This window comes from Lacerta agilis, chromosome 17 (genome assembly GCF_009819535.1).
Source record: "Lacerta agilis isolate rLacAgi1 chromosome 17, rLacAgi1.pri, whole genome shotgun sequence".
Classification (NCBI taxonomy): Eukaryota; Metazoa; Chordata; class Lepidosauria; order Squamata; family Lacertidae; genus Lacerta; species Lacerta agilis.
This window is the reverse complement of record NC_046328.1, coordinates 17,627,187-17,642,665: the sequence shown is the minus strand read 5'-3', so window position 1 is coordinate 17,642,665 and position 15,479 is coordinate 17,627,187.

Genomic DNA, 15,479 nt, shown 5'->3' with positions numbered 1-15,479 from the left:
CATGTCTCCCCCTCCCCCAACTCAAGGTGTATGATGGTTTTATTGATTTATTTTTCTTTCTCCAGATTCTGACACTTTAAAAAAAAATCCCATACCAAACTGGTAATATTGCTGAAAGTAAAAATATAAATTAACCCACTAAACAATATTTCAGGATTCAGGTTACATTTCTTTAAAGCACAATATATTACAAATAGGATTAACCATCTTCTGTTTAATATAATATTCGAGCTACTGTATCATACAAATTTTTCCTTTACAGCATTCATTGTATTTTATAACCTGTAATCAGAACAAATGAACCAATTAATTACACCCACATTTCATTGTTAAGAGGTTCTGGGGCTCACATATCCCTCCTGCTTAGGTATGTGATGGTTTAATTGTATGAAAGGTCTCGTGTCTCCTTCCATTGGAAGTATGTGGTGGTTAATTTTACTTAAAAGGGGCTCACGCCTACAAATTCCTTCATGAGCAACCTTCAGGGGCTGCATATCAATGGGGGCGTGACTAGAGGCAAAAGTGGGCGGAGTAACGGATGCGACGGTATCCTAGGCTACAGTTAAGCCAGGCACATTTCAGAAGTTTGTACCCAGAGTCTTTCTCCACCCAAGGAAGCCAGAAGTGGCACAACCCAGAGGGGTGAAAGTGCAAGGGGAGGGGGATGGAGCAGAGTCAGCGAGGGGCGTGGCATAGGGAGGGCGTGGCCTGAGGAAAGTCCCAAGGGCCAGATACCAGAGCAGGCTTCCTCAACCTCAGCCCTCCAGATGTTTTTGGCCTACAACTCCCATGATCCCTAGCTAGCAGGACCAGTGGTCAGGGATGATGGGAATTGTAGTCTTAAAAACATCTGGAGGGCTGAGGTTGAGGAAGCGTGTACTATAGGCTTGGAGGGCTGCATTTGCCCCCTCCCACACCTGAGACTTTGGTTCTTCACCCCTGATTTAAAGTGAGGGCTGGAGAAGAGTGTTGGACTAGGACCTGGGAGATTGGGGCTTACTCAAATCCCCACTTGGCTATGAAGCTCACTGATTGACCTTGGTGGCCAGTCACTGTCTCTCAGCCTAACCTACCTCACAGGGTTGTTGGGGGGGATTCAGTGAGGAGGGGGAGAACCGTGGATATAGCCTTCAGCTCCTGGGACAGGGGCAGGCAACCTAAGGCCTGCACCCAATCGTCTTCTCAATCTGGCCCATGGATGGTCCAGGAATCAGCATGTTTTTACATGAGTAGAATGTGTCCTTTTATTTAAAATGCATCTCTGGGTTATTTGTGGGGCATAGGAATTCGTTCATTATTATTTTTTTCAAAATATAGTCCAACCCACCACATGGTCTGAGGGACGGTGGACCGGCCCATGGCTGAAAAAGATTGCGGACCCCTGTCCTAGGAGAAAAAGGTGGGATACAGTGGTACCTCGAGTTGAGAACTTTGCCCTAGGATGAGAATGGAAACCGTGTGCCAGTGGCGCAGCAGCAGCAAGAGGCCCCATTAGCGAAAGCACGCCTCTAGTTCAGAACAGTTTCAAGTTAAGAAGGGACCTCCAGGACGAATTACCGGTAAGTTCGTAACTAGAGGTACCACTGTATAAGAATTGTTGGCATCCGTCTGTCTCAAGAGACAATGGAGTGTGCCTCAGGGCAGAGGGAATCAAGCAGCTGTGATAGCAGCATCAAAGTGACCTCCCTGGGTTGCAAACCTGGGCAGTGTGTATGGAGGTCCTTGGGCTGCTCAGACAACAAGACTCCCCTCTCGGCCTGGCTGATGTGGTCCAAAGGAAAGCAGAGCAGTACGTTTGGCACCAGCTTGGTTGCAGGAGTTGGCAGGAGGCATAGAAGAACCGTCATAGGAACTCCACTCTGGATTTCTGTAGAGTTTACTCCAGGCATAGGCAAACTCAGCCCTCCAGATGTTTTGGGACTACAACTCCCATCATCCCTAGCTAACAGGAACAGTGGTCAGGGTTGATGGGAGTTGTAGTCCCAAAACATCTGGAGGGCCGAGTTTGCCTATGCCTGGTTTACTCCTTGCCTTTTCTTCTCCCAAAGATATCCTACAAGGCAGAGGACCAGACTTTTCCTTCTCCTCGATAGGCTACCATCCCAGGCTTAGGAGCCCCATCTGACCCTTACTTCCTTCTGCAGCATGTGCAGAAACTGCCTTCTTGACTGTTGGACCTACTATTGGTCTTGTCCGTTCCATCTGCCAAGCCTCTCTTTGCATGCGGGGGAAGTCCCTAACCCGCTGAGAGTTTGAGACCCATTGGCTACCCTCACCTGGTTTAGCTAGACAGTCATAGCTGTTTCCCTGCCTGTGGTTGCTGCCGCATGCTGACAGCTTCTAGGAGCCACAGGCGAGAGCTGAGTGCAAGGTGACGACCAAAACTGGACAAACTACCCCAGAAGGAGGACGACATTTCCCCTCATCAGAGGTACTAGCCCTCTCCTAACACCCCATACACCCCAATATAAGTGCAATAAAAAATAAATATCCAATCAGAGCATCTGGCTCAGTATTATCTACACAGCCTGGTGGTGGCTCACCAAAATTTCTAAGAAGGGTCTCTCCTAGCCTTACCTGAAGATGCTGGGGTTTGGACCTGGGACGTTCTGCATGCAAAGCAAGTGCTCTGTCACTGAGTTACAGCCCTTTCCCTAGCAATAAGTTAAGATACGAGTTCTTATGGTTCTGTGATGGCCTGGGAGTCAGACTCTGATGCTGAACCTGAGGGATCCCAGCCTGCACAGGATTCCCCGCCTCCAGAACCAGCTGAGCCGGGGCCAGGGCTTGAGCCTGAAGGATCCCCACCTGTGCTGGATCCCCAGGTGCAGGCATCAGCAGAGTCTGCTCTGGCTCCTGATGGGAGGGAGGACCCATTGCCTGCAGGTGCTCCACTCCCAGCCTCTTCAGAGGAAGCTGAGGCATCCCCTGGGTCCAGTAACCCACCAGCCTCTCCTGAGCTACAGAGGCTCAGGGCAGAGAGGCGAAGGGAGTTAAGTGTCTGCAGGAGGAGTGCTCGCCTCCAGGCCCGGAGGAGAGGCGAGTCTCCAGAGGATCGGGGCGGCCCTAAGCATAGGGCCAGATAAAAGCCAGCCAGACCCAGCCCAAGTTGTGTGAGCAACTTAGTTGCAAGCGTGTGCTCAACCTGCAACCTCGTGCCTTGGACTTTGACCTGCTCCCTGCCTTGCTCCCCGCCGGACTGACCTCCTTTGAATCCCTTGACCCCGGACTGGACTTGGACCTTGCTACACGGACACTCCCCTGGGGCCAGCACAGTTTGCTCACGCCACACCCGCACTCCCCCTTCGCTGGGGTGCGTTCGGGAGGAACCAGTAGCCATGGCTGACCAGGCGGCTGCACTGATGGCATTGGCCCAGGAGAATCAGACTTTGTCCCACACTGTGCAGCAGCTAAGCAATGCGGTTACGGCGCTGCAGCAGCGTTTGGATGCCTTACCGGCTCCTGGGGCCGCCGCCCCAGCTCCTGGCAAGTACCCAGTGGCCTTGCCAGAGAAATTTGATGGGTCCCCAGCCAGCTTTCCCATGTTTCTCGCCCAGGCCAAGCTGTATATTCAGGGGCGAGCTCGGGATTTCCCTGACGACCGCACCAAGGTGCACTTCCTGATCAGCTTGCTGAAGGACCAGGCGGCCAAGTGGGCGCTGCCGCTGCTCCGGCAAGACTCCCCTTTGCTGACAGACTATACGGGGTTTTGCAATCATCTGGAGACCACGTTTGCCAACCCTCAGAAGGGGAGTCAAGCCAATCGGGCAATTCGGCGGTTGAAACAGGGCAAGTCCACAGTGGCCACCTATGCCACAGAATTTCGGCTGCTGGCGCAGGACTTGACCTGGAATGACTCCGCACTTCGGGACCAGTATCTCGAGGGACTATCAGACGAGATACTGGATCAGCTGGCCACGTTGGATCGCCCTGCCACACTGGATGCCCTCATCCAACGGAGTCTGCAGATAGATGATCGGTTGGAGGATCGTCGCCAGGCCCGGGGCCACCGGCACTCCGGGCCCCCGGCGCCGGTGCTTCCCAGCAGTTCCGTGGCCAGAGTTGAGTCACCGGAGGAGCCGATGCAGCTCGGGGCAGTGCGGCCACGCCTCTCTCCCTCAGAAAAGACTCGGCGTCGGGAGGGGAACCTGTGTCTCTACTGCGGTGGGAGTGGACATTATGCCCGAACCTGCCCTGAGAAACGCCAGCCGCAGGGGAACCGCCAACCCCGGTAGCTGATGGCCCTGGCTACCTGGGGTCCCAAGCATCGCATGATGGGCCCTCACCAGTGGAATTGCAACACCTCATGATACCAGTGCGTCTATACCCCCCCGGTGGGCCCTGGATTCTCACTCACGCTCTGGTGGATTCGGGGGCAACCCGCTCCTATATGGACTCTGCCTTTGCCACTCAGCATCAGGTCCCGCTTCAGAACAAGCCGGAACCGGTACAGGTGGAGGCAATTGATGGACGGCTCCTGCGCTCGGGCGCTGTTACTCGGGAGACCCAGCCCTTGGTCCTGTGCTGCCCCTGCCGGTGAGCCGCCTATACTCCCTTTCGGAACCAGAGCGTGAAGCCTTGCAGGACTTCCTTCGCAAGAACCTGGAACGCGGGTTCATTAGGCCCTCTACCTCACCCACTGCCGCTCCTGCACTCTTCGTTAAGAAGAAGTGTGGGGAGCTTCGCCTTTGCCATGACTATCGGGCCCTGAATAAGATCACCATCCCAGACCGGTACCCCTTGCCCCTTATTGCAGAGTTGCTGGAGCGGGTGCAGGGGGCACAGATGTTCACCAAACTGGACCTCCGAGGGGCCTACAATTTGATCCGGATCCGTGCCGGGGACGAGTGGAAGACGGCATTCGGGACCCGGTATGGGCAGTTTGAATACCTGGTTATGCCGTTCGGATTATGCAACGCGCCCGCCGTGTTTCAACGGTACATCAACCACGTGTTCCAGGACTTGCTAGACAAATACGTGGTGGTGTACCTAGATGATATTCTGATTTATTCCCGTGACCCAACTCGTCATGAGAGTCATGTCCGGTCCGTGTTGCAGCGCTTGCGGGAGCACCGCCTGTACGCCAAGCTCAGCAAGTGCGAGTTCCACCAGCGGTCAGTAGACTTCCTTGGACACCGACTCTCCCCTGATGGGGTACAGATGGACCCTGGAAAGGTGGCTGCGGTTCGAGAGTGGGCAGCACCCCGGAACCGCAAGGACTTACAGCGGTTCCTAGGGTTCGCCAACTATTACCGAACCTTCATTGCAGATTATGCTCATCGCACCACCCCATTAACCCGACTGCTGCGCCCCAAGACGCCCTTCTCCTGGGATGAGGAGGCTGAAGTGGCATTTCAGGGGTTGAAAGCCTGTTTCCAGAGGGCGCCGATTTTACAGCATCCTGATCCCTCTCGTCCCTTTGTGGTGGAGACGGATGCCTCCAGCACGGCTCTCGGTGCCATCCTGTCTCAGCAACACGGACCCGATGCGCCGCTGTTACCCTGCGCTTACTACTCCCGGCAGCTCCTTCCGGCGGAGCGTAACTATACCGTGTGGGAGCGGGAACTACTGGCCATTAAGGTGGCCTTTGAGGTCTGGCGCCATCATCTGGAGGGAGCACGACACCCGGTGGAAGTGAGGACAGACCACCGGAATCTGGAGTACCTCCAGACCACCCGCAAGTTGAACCAAAGGCAGATCCGGTGGGCGCTGTTTTTCTCCCGGTTCCAGTTCCGGATCCGCTACATCCCTAGCTCCCAAAACCGGAAGGCGGATGCCCTGTCCCGGAAACCCGAGGACGTCGCAGACACGGTACAGCAGGCAGTACCGACGACGATCTTACCACCGGCTGCATTCCTGGCCACTCAGGAGGCCAAGCCGCTGCGGGTTCGGGTGCAGGAACAGCAACGGGTGGATGCTTGGGCTCAGGAACGGCTCCAGGAACTGTCTGACGGGTCATGCCCTCGATATCCGGGGCTGGCCCTGCGCCAGGGCCTACTGCTGCACCAGGGACGTCTATACATCCCGCCAGGACCATTGCGGGCCGAGGTTCTCCGGATGTCTCACGATGCCCCAGCCGCAGGGCACTTTGGGCGGTACCGGACCACCCATCTGGTAAGCCGGGAGTTCTGGTGGCCCCGCCTGAAGGCTGATGTGGCACGCTACGTTGCTGGTTGCGATGTCTGTCGGCGGGCCAAGGGCCCTACCGGCCGACCCCCCGGCCTGCTCCAGCCATTGCCAGTCCCACCGCGTCCCTGGCACACGGTCTCGCTGGACTTTGTGGTGGACTTGCCCCCATCTCGTCACTGTACCTGCCTCCTAGTTTTCACGGACCATTTCACTAAGATGGTGCACTGTGCCCCCTGCCCGTCCATACCCACAGCTAAGGAGACGGCTCAACTGTACCTTCAGCACATCTTCCGCCTGCATGGCCTGCCCGAGCGTGTGGTTTCTGACCGCGGCGTCCAGTTCACATCCCGCTTCTGGCGAGCCCTGCACCAGACCCTTGGGACGGAGGTCTGCCTATCTTCGGCCCACCACCCGCAGACCGATGGCCAGACGGAACGGGCAAACGCGGTGCTGGAGCAGTACCTCCGGTGTTACTGCAGCTTCCAGCAGGATGACTGGGTCGATCACTTGCCATTGGCGGAGTTCGCCTACAACAATGCAGTGAACGCCTCCACCCAGCAGACCCCGTTCCAGGCCTCCTACGGCTACCATCCACGTTTGTTCCCGGACGTGCTGCCAGCTTCCGCGGTCCCCGCAGTGACAGACTGGCTTCAGGAGCTTCAGTCCCAGCAACAATTATTGATGGAGCAACTGCGCCAGGCCAAGGACGCATACAAGGCCCAGGCGGACCGACATCGTCAGGAGGGGCCAGAACTCCGTGTTGGCAATCGGGTGTGGCTCTCTACCCGTCACCTGCATCCTTCTCGGTCCTCACGAAAGCTGGATGCACGGTTTGCCGGCCCATTCACCATCACTGCGCAGGTGTCGCCGGTGGCATTTCGCCTCCAGTTACCTCCATCGCTCAAGGTTCACCCAGTATTCCACCGGTCCCTACTTAGTCCAGTCGCCCCGCCTGACGAGTTCCACCCAGACAATCCACGACCGCAGCCAGTTTTGGTTGAGGGGGAGCCTGAGTACGAGGTGGAGCGCATTCTGGACTCACGATACCGCAGGGGGAAGCTCCAATACCTCATCGACTGGAAGGGGTATGGGCCTGAGGATCGTTCATGGGAACCAGCGGAAAACGTCCACGCACCTGCCTGCCTCCGTGATTTCCATGCAGCTTACCCCAGCAAGCCTGGTCCGGCCCCTCGGTTGAGGGGGAGGCCTGGGAGGGGGGATGGTGTGATGGCCTGGGAGTCAGACTCTGATGCTGAACCTGAGGGATCCCAGCCTGCACAGGATTCCCCGCCTCCAGAACTAGCTGAGCCGGGGCCAGGGCTTGAGCCTGAAGGATCCCCACCTGTGCTGGATCCCCAGGTGCAGGCATCAGCAGAGTCTGCTCTGGCTCCTGATGGGAGGGAGGACCCATTGCCTGCAGGTGCTCCACTCCCAGCCTCTTCAGAGGAAGCTGAGGCATCCCCTGGGTCCAGTAACCCACCAGCCTCTCCTGAGCTACAGAGGCTCAGGGCAGAGAGGCGAAGGGAGTTAAGTGTCTGCAGGAGGAGTGCTCGCCTCCAGGCCCGGAGGAGAGGCGAGTCTCCAGAGGATCGGGGCGGCCCTAAGCATAGGGCCAGATAAAAGCCAGCCAGACCCAGCCCAAGTTGCGTGAGCAACTTAGTTGCAAGCGTGTGCTCAACCTGCAACCTCGTGCCTTGGACTTTGACCTGCTCCCTGCCTTGCTCCCCGCCGGACTGACCTCCTTTGAATCCCTTGACCCCGGACTGGACTTGGACCTTGCTACACGGACACTCCCCTGGGGCCAGCACAGGTTCTAAAACGAAGAAGAAGAGCTTCAATAAATGGGAAGCTACCTAATATCGAATCAGACCATTGCTCCATCTAGCTCAGTACTGTCTGCACTGACTGGCAGAGGCTTTCCAGGGCTTCAGACAGGGAGTGTCTTTCCCATCCCTAAATAAATAAATGAGGCAGAGAGGGTGGATTCAGTAGGTCACTGGAAATGGCAGGCAGGGGATGAATGGGGTGCCAATCTCAGCAAGCCCCCCCCCCCAGCCTGCTTACCTGGCTTATAACCAGTCCAGTCTCTCTCTATAGCTCAGCAGGGATGGTGAGAAAGCTAGAAGTAGTTGGCTCTGCCTGTCCTTGAATCTGGTGCCACCTACTGTTGGGCTCCCTCCCTCCCATCCTATTTGTGGGAATGTTTAGGGATGCAGGAGAGGATATATTGTTTAAGATATCCTATTCCAACTTGTGTTTACAAGTTCAACAATATCAGCAGAGTTAAGATTCCCCTTTTAAACACACACAGCGGATAGCTTGATCAGACTCGCTAGAGTCTCTTTTAATAATGTCCTGGTATTTTCTCCTTTAATCCCTCTCAAAATAAGACACTACACAGTCTTCTATAAAAGCATAAAAAGAGTTTACTTACACATCTGTTCACAAAAGGATCCGAGAAGGCAGACTTTTAGCTTAGAAAATAGTATACATGTGTAGACTATCTCCATATGGGAGAAAGCCCCTTTGTCCTATCTTGGCTGGAAGCCAAGAGAGCATCTTTGACCTAACTAGATGCTACTCTGTTGAGTAGCCGATCCAAAAGAGGAGGATGGAGTCTCCAGTTACACAGAGGAAGTCCATCCCAGCCCAGGAGAAACAGCAAGTTCCAACTGGCTGGCCTAGAGTTCCCCTTCTATGTCCACTCTAGCAATGTTGTGTCTGACTGCTCCTGTGTTTTACATCCCACACTATTCCATGTCTCAAGGGGCACCAGCCACTGCTGGAGACTGCTCAGGTTGGAACTGAGTGTTACCAGTTCCATTACTGGTATTATTACAGTCTCAGAGCTGGGGTAGCCGTGCTAGATCAGGCCAATGGCCCATTTAGTTCAGCATCCTGTTCCCAGCTAGCTTCTCCCAGGACTTGTGTTGAACCTTGTGGGGTTACCTCAAGAAGGAGCCTATAGCTCAGTGGCAGAACACCTGCTCTGCATGTACAAGGTCCCAGGTTCAATCCCCTGGCATCTCTAAGTCGGGTAGGGAATCATCCCTGCTTGAAACCCTTGAGAGCTGCTGCCAGTCAGTGTAGACAATACTGAACTAGGTGGGCGAATGGGTCTGACTCAGCATAAAGCAGCAGGAGAGTGGTCAATTTCACCCCTGCCCAGAAGAGGAAAAGGGACCTTGCATGTTCTTTGTAGAACTCATACCAGCTTCCTCTGTTCGTTCTGTTCGCTCGTTTTCATGACTCCTTCCTGCACCCATATCCGCCCCGATCCACCCACTTCTCCACGCCGCAGACGATCCCCTCCGCTCCCTTTCAGATGCTATTTGTGACACGTGGCTGGAGCAAGCAGCAGGGACTACCCCTGAGTGCGCAAGAGAGGGACAGACGCCGACTGCGGATGGGCTGCTGGTATCGACAATTGCTTCCCTCCCGGGGCTTCTGCCGCAATCCAGATGCGGGAGCAGGAGGTGAAGGGGACAGTTCAAATAGCTAAATATCCCATATTGATTATAAATGTCTTAATTGCTTTTCTAACCTGTTTAAAATATAATTTTTCTGTATTGCTGAATATTAAGAGAGACAGTCTCTTAGAGGCAGAGACCTTGGAAAAGGAATGTGCCTAATGTTGCTTCTTCAACTATTTCTGGGAAATCAGCCAAAGCTAGCCAGCAGCTTCAAAGTTTTGATAACGGTGTACGGTCTGGAATTAAACAATGGCCTGTTAATACAGAAATAGCACCTTGGCTGTTACCATAGAAACACCATCACGAGAGAGGGGGACGGAAAGCCCATTTTAAGGAATGTGCCGTTAATTGTGGTTAGCCTTTAATGGGCTTAAGAGCTGGTCTTGTTGATTGATCATACTGGAGGCATCAGGCTTGTTGGAGTTGTGTATTCATTACATGTATTGGTATGTATTGATTTATATTTGTGTATTGTTCCTATGGGTCTTTGGGAGAGGGGCAGCTCTGAGTTGTGTGAGCAAGGGGGGGGCTCTCAGCCTTGGACGGGATGCATGCACTTTCTGAGCAGACAGGAGGAATGCAGCTGGAGTTGGCTCCTGCCACCTGTATTAATATTGTATTCAGTCCATTAAGATGTAAGGTATTTCCTAGTTAGTAGACTCATCCCCCTGCATGGGTAATATTGATTTATGCCTTTGTATTTCCTATCTAATGCAACAAGTATTATTGCCGGTTAATTGAAGTTATGCTTTCTTGCTGATTAGGCACACACACATGCCTTATGAATAGGTTCAATCTTCAGCATACAATAGGGGACTGTTGTTGCTTATGTTGCTATATTTCTGGGAAGCCTGCCAAGTACATTCAAAGCTCGCCAGGTACACATTCCCAGACTGGGGAGAGCGAGTTGGGGAGGCTTTGGGAGGTTGTACTCCTAAGGAACATGTGAACCTTGAGCCAATTTTCGGTTTCTATTTTCGGTTTCTGTATTGCCTTTATAATGAGTACGCGCCAGTCTCTCAGTGCTCAGTCCAACTTTTGGATTGTGCCTTTTGCTTTACATATGTAACTCAAAATAAATCCTGCTGAACCCTGCATGGTGTTTTGCCTCTTCGTGTTCCTGAATCCACCGCTCAAGAGCTCAAGAGCCCATTATGGTCTTACATTTGGCGTCCCTGGGTGGGCTGGGGCTCTTTGAGTGTTGGATGCTGACATGAAGGCAGGTCTGTGCCTTTTCTGGTGTGGCTTGTGGTCGTTGGAACACTTGAAAGTTTCTGTGCACGCCAGGCTACCTTTGACTGGGAAACTGAAAGCCGTTTCTGTGGCCACTGCCTTGCCGCGAAGGAACAGACACAAGGAACAGGAGAAGGAGCAGCGCTGAAGGGCAACCCGCGGGAAGGGTAAGTAAGGAATCCCCCTGGGAGAGGGGATAAGGAAAAGAAGAATTGATCATTCTTCTGGGAGGTGGTATAGGTTTGTACGAGTGGACCCGATCAGTCCATAAGACAACTGAAAGCCACTCCCTAGGGTAAGGGTGGACGTTTTGAACACCCAGAAGGGAACTAGGACGTCTTGGATGTCTTAGAAACTGGGAGAGGGCTAGTGGGCACGCACAGGTATAAGACGTGACCCAACGCTGCTCTCAAAAGAGGAAAGGGAACTAGGACGTCTTGGATGTCTTAGAAACTGGGAGAGGGCTAGTGGGCACGCACAGGTATAAGACGTGACCCAACGCTGCTCTCAAAAGAGGAAAGGGAACTAGGACGTCTTGGATGTCTTAGAAACTGGGAGAGGGCTAGTGGGCACGCACAGGTATAAGACGTGACCCAACGCTGCTCCCAAAGGAGGAAAAAGGGTTGGACGTAGGTGAAACGTCCAGAAGGGAACCAGAGATAGGTTGGGAAGGTGGTGTGTGAGGCGCCTGTGTGGTTGTAAAGAGTGTATGAGTGGGGGACCGTAGAGGAAACCCAAAACTGAGTGTGGATCTCTGCCTTGGCAGAGACGGGACTGGCAAGTAGTGAGATTCCTGTGTGCAGGAGACTGCCCAGGCCACGAACCCCGGGTGCGAGTGTGTGTGTGCAAGCACGTTTGAAGGCGCGGGAAATGGGGGGAGGTTTTTCAACCCCACTGACCCCGCTCCAGTGCATTTTGAACAACTGGAAGTTAGCTAACAAAGGCAATAACTATGATATCAAGCTAGACAAGGAAAAGATGAGAAGTCTTTGTGAAGTGGATTGGCCAACACTAGACACCGGATGGCCATCTGAAGGATCCTTTGATCCTGTGAAAGTGAACCCACTGTGGGCAGCAGTAATCCAAACACGTTTGGATCAGATTCCATATGTAAATATATGGAAAGGGTGTATAGACCAGAACCCAAAGGAACAATGCAAAAAGAAGATAATGCCATGCTCTGGAGAGAAAGCACAGTTGCAAGTAGCAAGTGATCTCGACAGAACAGATGTAGACATTGTTCAGCAGACAACCCCTTATGTTCCCAGTGCTCCATTCCAACCCCCACCGAGTCAATCGCCGCGAGGCCAGGCTCCAAGGGCAGTAGAGGAACAAGGAGGAGAGACAGAGGCAACAGACCCCAAGGCAGTTCTTCAAACGCCTAAGAGAAGTGTGTATCCCACCCATGAGTTAAACCAACAACCAGAGGATTTGCCATGTACCCCTGGCATCCATGCCAGAACCCCAGAGAACACTGCAGTAAATTACCAAAGGGCTAGGCTGATCATGAAGAGGTGGCAGGCTGCTGCAGATGTGTCTGATGGGCTTTTGAGGCTGGCTCAGATAAAAATTAAAGAATCTGAGGAGTATTTAAGAGCCTTCCTGAGTACATACGAGCGGGCGCTAAAACAAGAGGAGCATCAGATGCTAAAAGAAGAAATGGAAAGAGTGAAAGGAATAACTTCTAAGGACCCTGAGAAGGTGATCACGTTGATCACTTCTTTGATGAAAACACTTACCCCTACTTGGGAAGATTGCCAGCAGACATTGCAAACAAGCGAAGAAGTGCAGAGAGTACGTACTGAGGCTCATCGCCTTCTGGCAGACGACAAAGTAGACGAGGGAGAAAGATTGCTTCAATATCCCCTCACAGATCCCAACTGGGATTACAATGAGGCAGATGCCAGGCAGAAGCTCAAATCTTATAGGAGCACTTTGATCCAAGGGCTCATTAGGCTGCGCGAAAGCCCACCAATATGGCAAAAGTTTCTGAAATTATCCAGAAGCCTGATGAAAGTCCTGCCATGTTCCTGGAAAGACTGAAGGAGGCATTTCGAATCTGGACACCCCTAAACCCAGAGGAGGGGAATAATGAGATATTATTAAAAACTACCTTCATAGCCCAATCAACCCCAGATATCCGCAAGAAAATACTGAAGAAGGGTGGTTTAGAAGGCCATTCATTGGAGTGGACGATAGCAACTGCTCAGCATGTATATGATAATAGAGATGAGGAAAAGGAAAGGGAACAAGAAAAGTACAGAAAGAAGAAATTGAATATATTGGCACTGGCTATAGGGGAGAAGCAACAAGGAGAAGAGGAAATGAGGAAGGGAAGAGGACGTGCAACTGAAGGAAGAGGCAGAGAGCGTGGAAACTGGTATAGGGAGAAACCAGTGGGCGTTGTGCAGCCGAGAAGGCCATTGGATTGGAAAAGGGATGGCCCGGACAGGAGAATGGGAGAAGGCTGGAACCAAGGGGAACCGAGCCGAGGAAGAAGAGGAACCAGAGGAAGAAGAGGAACCAGTGAAAGTCACTACTCTTATCATACAGACCAATGGAATAGCGGACAAGGAGGTCCAGTACTCATGGGGCTGGCAAAGTTTTGAGAACCAGCAATAGGGAGGACCAGGTTCACTTTAGGGTTCCCCTGAACTCATGGCCCAGATGTAAATAGGGAACCAAGTGGTCAATTTTATGGAGAATTCAGTAGTTCCAATGGCAACTACAGCTATCAGCATGCAGTCAATCAAAGTTACAGGGGCAACAGGGACCAGTCAAGTAAAACCTTTTCTACACCCATGGAATGCGTGATTGGGGGCGAACGCTGACCCATCAATTCCTATATATGTCAGAGTGTCCCATCCCTTTGTTGGGTCGAGATCTCCTACAAAGCTGCAAGCCTAAATTTCATTCTCCGATAAAAGCAGCTTTGTTCAGAATGGGAGGAGATTAGCGAAATATGAAACAGTTGAAGCAGGTCCATTGGATCCGGGAACGTCAGCTCAGACAGCTGAATTAGTGGCCTCACCCAAGTACTATGGTTGGCCAATGTACGAACTGTAAACATCTATACAGACTTTGAGTATGCTTTCCTCATACTAACGAGGATGAAGCTATATGGAAAGAATGTTGGTGGCTGGAATCAGATGGGCGCAATGTGAAACGCCGAAACCAGCTAGCAGAACTGTTGGAAGCCGTCTGGACCCTTGAGATGATAGCCGTGAGGCACTACAAAGGGCACCAGAGAGGAAAGGAACCTGTGACCCAAGGGAATAGGGCGGCCGATGGGGCAGCAAAAGGAAGCTGAGCCTCCCTGGGCCGAAGTTTTTGTGTTTGAGGCACCTATCCAAAGCAAGATAACTGCAGTTCCAGTGCAGAATGCAGCAAATGAAGTCAGTGACCTAGGTATGGCCGAACATGCCGCACTTGGCTTACCACCAGTAAGCACAGAGAATGTTGTAGTTGAAATCAGAAACCAGTATTTCCAAAGGCGAAGGCGAAGGCGAAGGCGAAGGCGAAGGCGAAGGCGAAGGCGAAGGCGAAGGCGAAGGCGAAGGCGAAGGCGAAGGCGAAGGCGAAGGCGAAGGCGAAGGCGAAGGCGAAGGCGAAGGCGAAGGCGAAGGCGAAGGCGAAGGCGAAGGCGAAGGCGAAGGCGAAGGCGAAGGCGAAGGCGAAGCCGAAGGCGAAGGCGAAGGCGAAGGCGAAGGCGGAGCCGGAGCCGGAGCCGGAGCCGGAGCCGGAGCCGGAGCCGGAGCCGGAGCCGGAGCCGGAGCCGGAGCCGGAGCCGGAGCCGGAGCCGGAGCCGGAGCCGGAGCCGGAGCCGGAGCCGGAGCCGGAGCCGGAGCCGGAGCCGGAGCCGGAGCCGGAGCCGGAGCCGGAGCCGGAGCCGGAGCCGGAGCCGGAGCCGGAGCCGGAGCCGGAGCCGGAGCCGGAGCCGGAGCCGGAGCCGGAGCCGGAGCCGGAGCCGGAGCCGGAGCCGGAGCCGGAGCCGGAGCCGGAGCCAGAGCCAGAGCCAGAGCCAGAGCCAGAGCCAGAGCCAGAGCCAGAGCCAGAGCCAGAGCCAGAGCCAGAGCCAGAGCCAGAGCCAGAGCCAGAGCCAGAGCCAGAGCCAGAGCCAGAGCCAGAGCCAGAGCCAGAGCCAGAGCCAGAGCCAGAGCCAGAGCCAGAGCCAGAGCCAGAGCCAGAGCCAGAGCCAGAGCCAGAGCCAGAGCCAGAGCCAGAGCCAGAGCCAGAGGTTCTTGCAAAGACGTTGAGGCAGAGGACTCCACAAAGCAAAGAAGATGGCATCCTCTATAGAAACAGCAGAAGGTGATATTATTCTTAAGGAAAGGAAAACAGAAGCCCCCATAGAGAAGGCAGCCCTCAAGGCTGGTGGTGTGAAGGTGTTTGCAGAGAAGGAGGGCGCATAGTGGAAGTGAAATTTCCTCCTGAGAAGGTGCATAAGGAGATCTTTTCAGAACAGTCAGAAGAATTATGGAAGCAGAAGCCGCAGCCACCAAGCAGCCAGATCTACAGGAGATCCTGCAGCAAGTGGAGAATGAGGTCGGTTTCAACTCTGAGGTAGAAGATACTTCAGATTCCCTTGCGACATGTGTTGAGGTAAATTCTGATAAGGCCTCTGTAATTGGTGACAGGACTGAA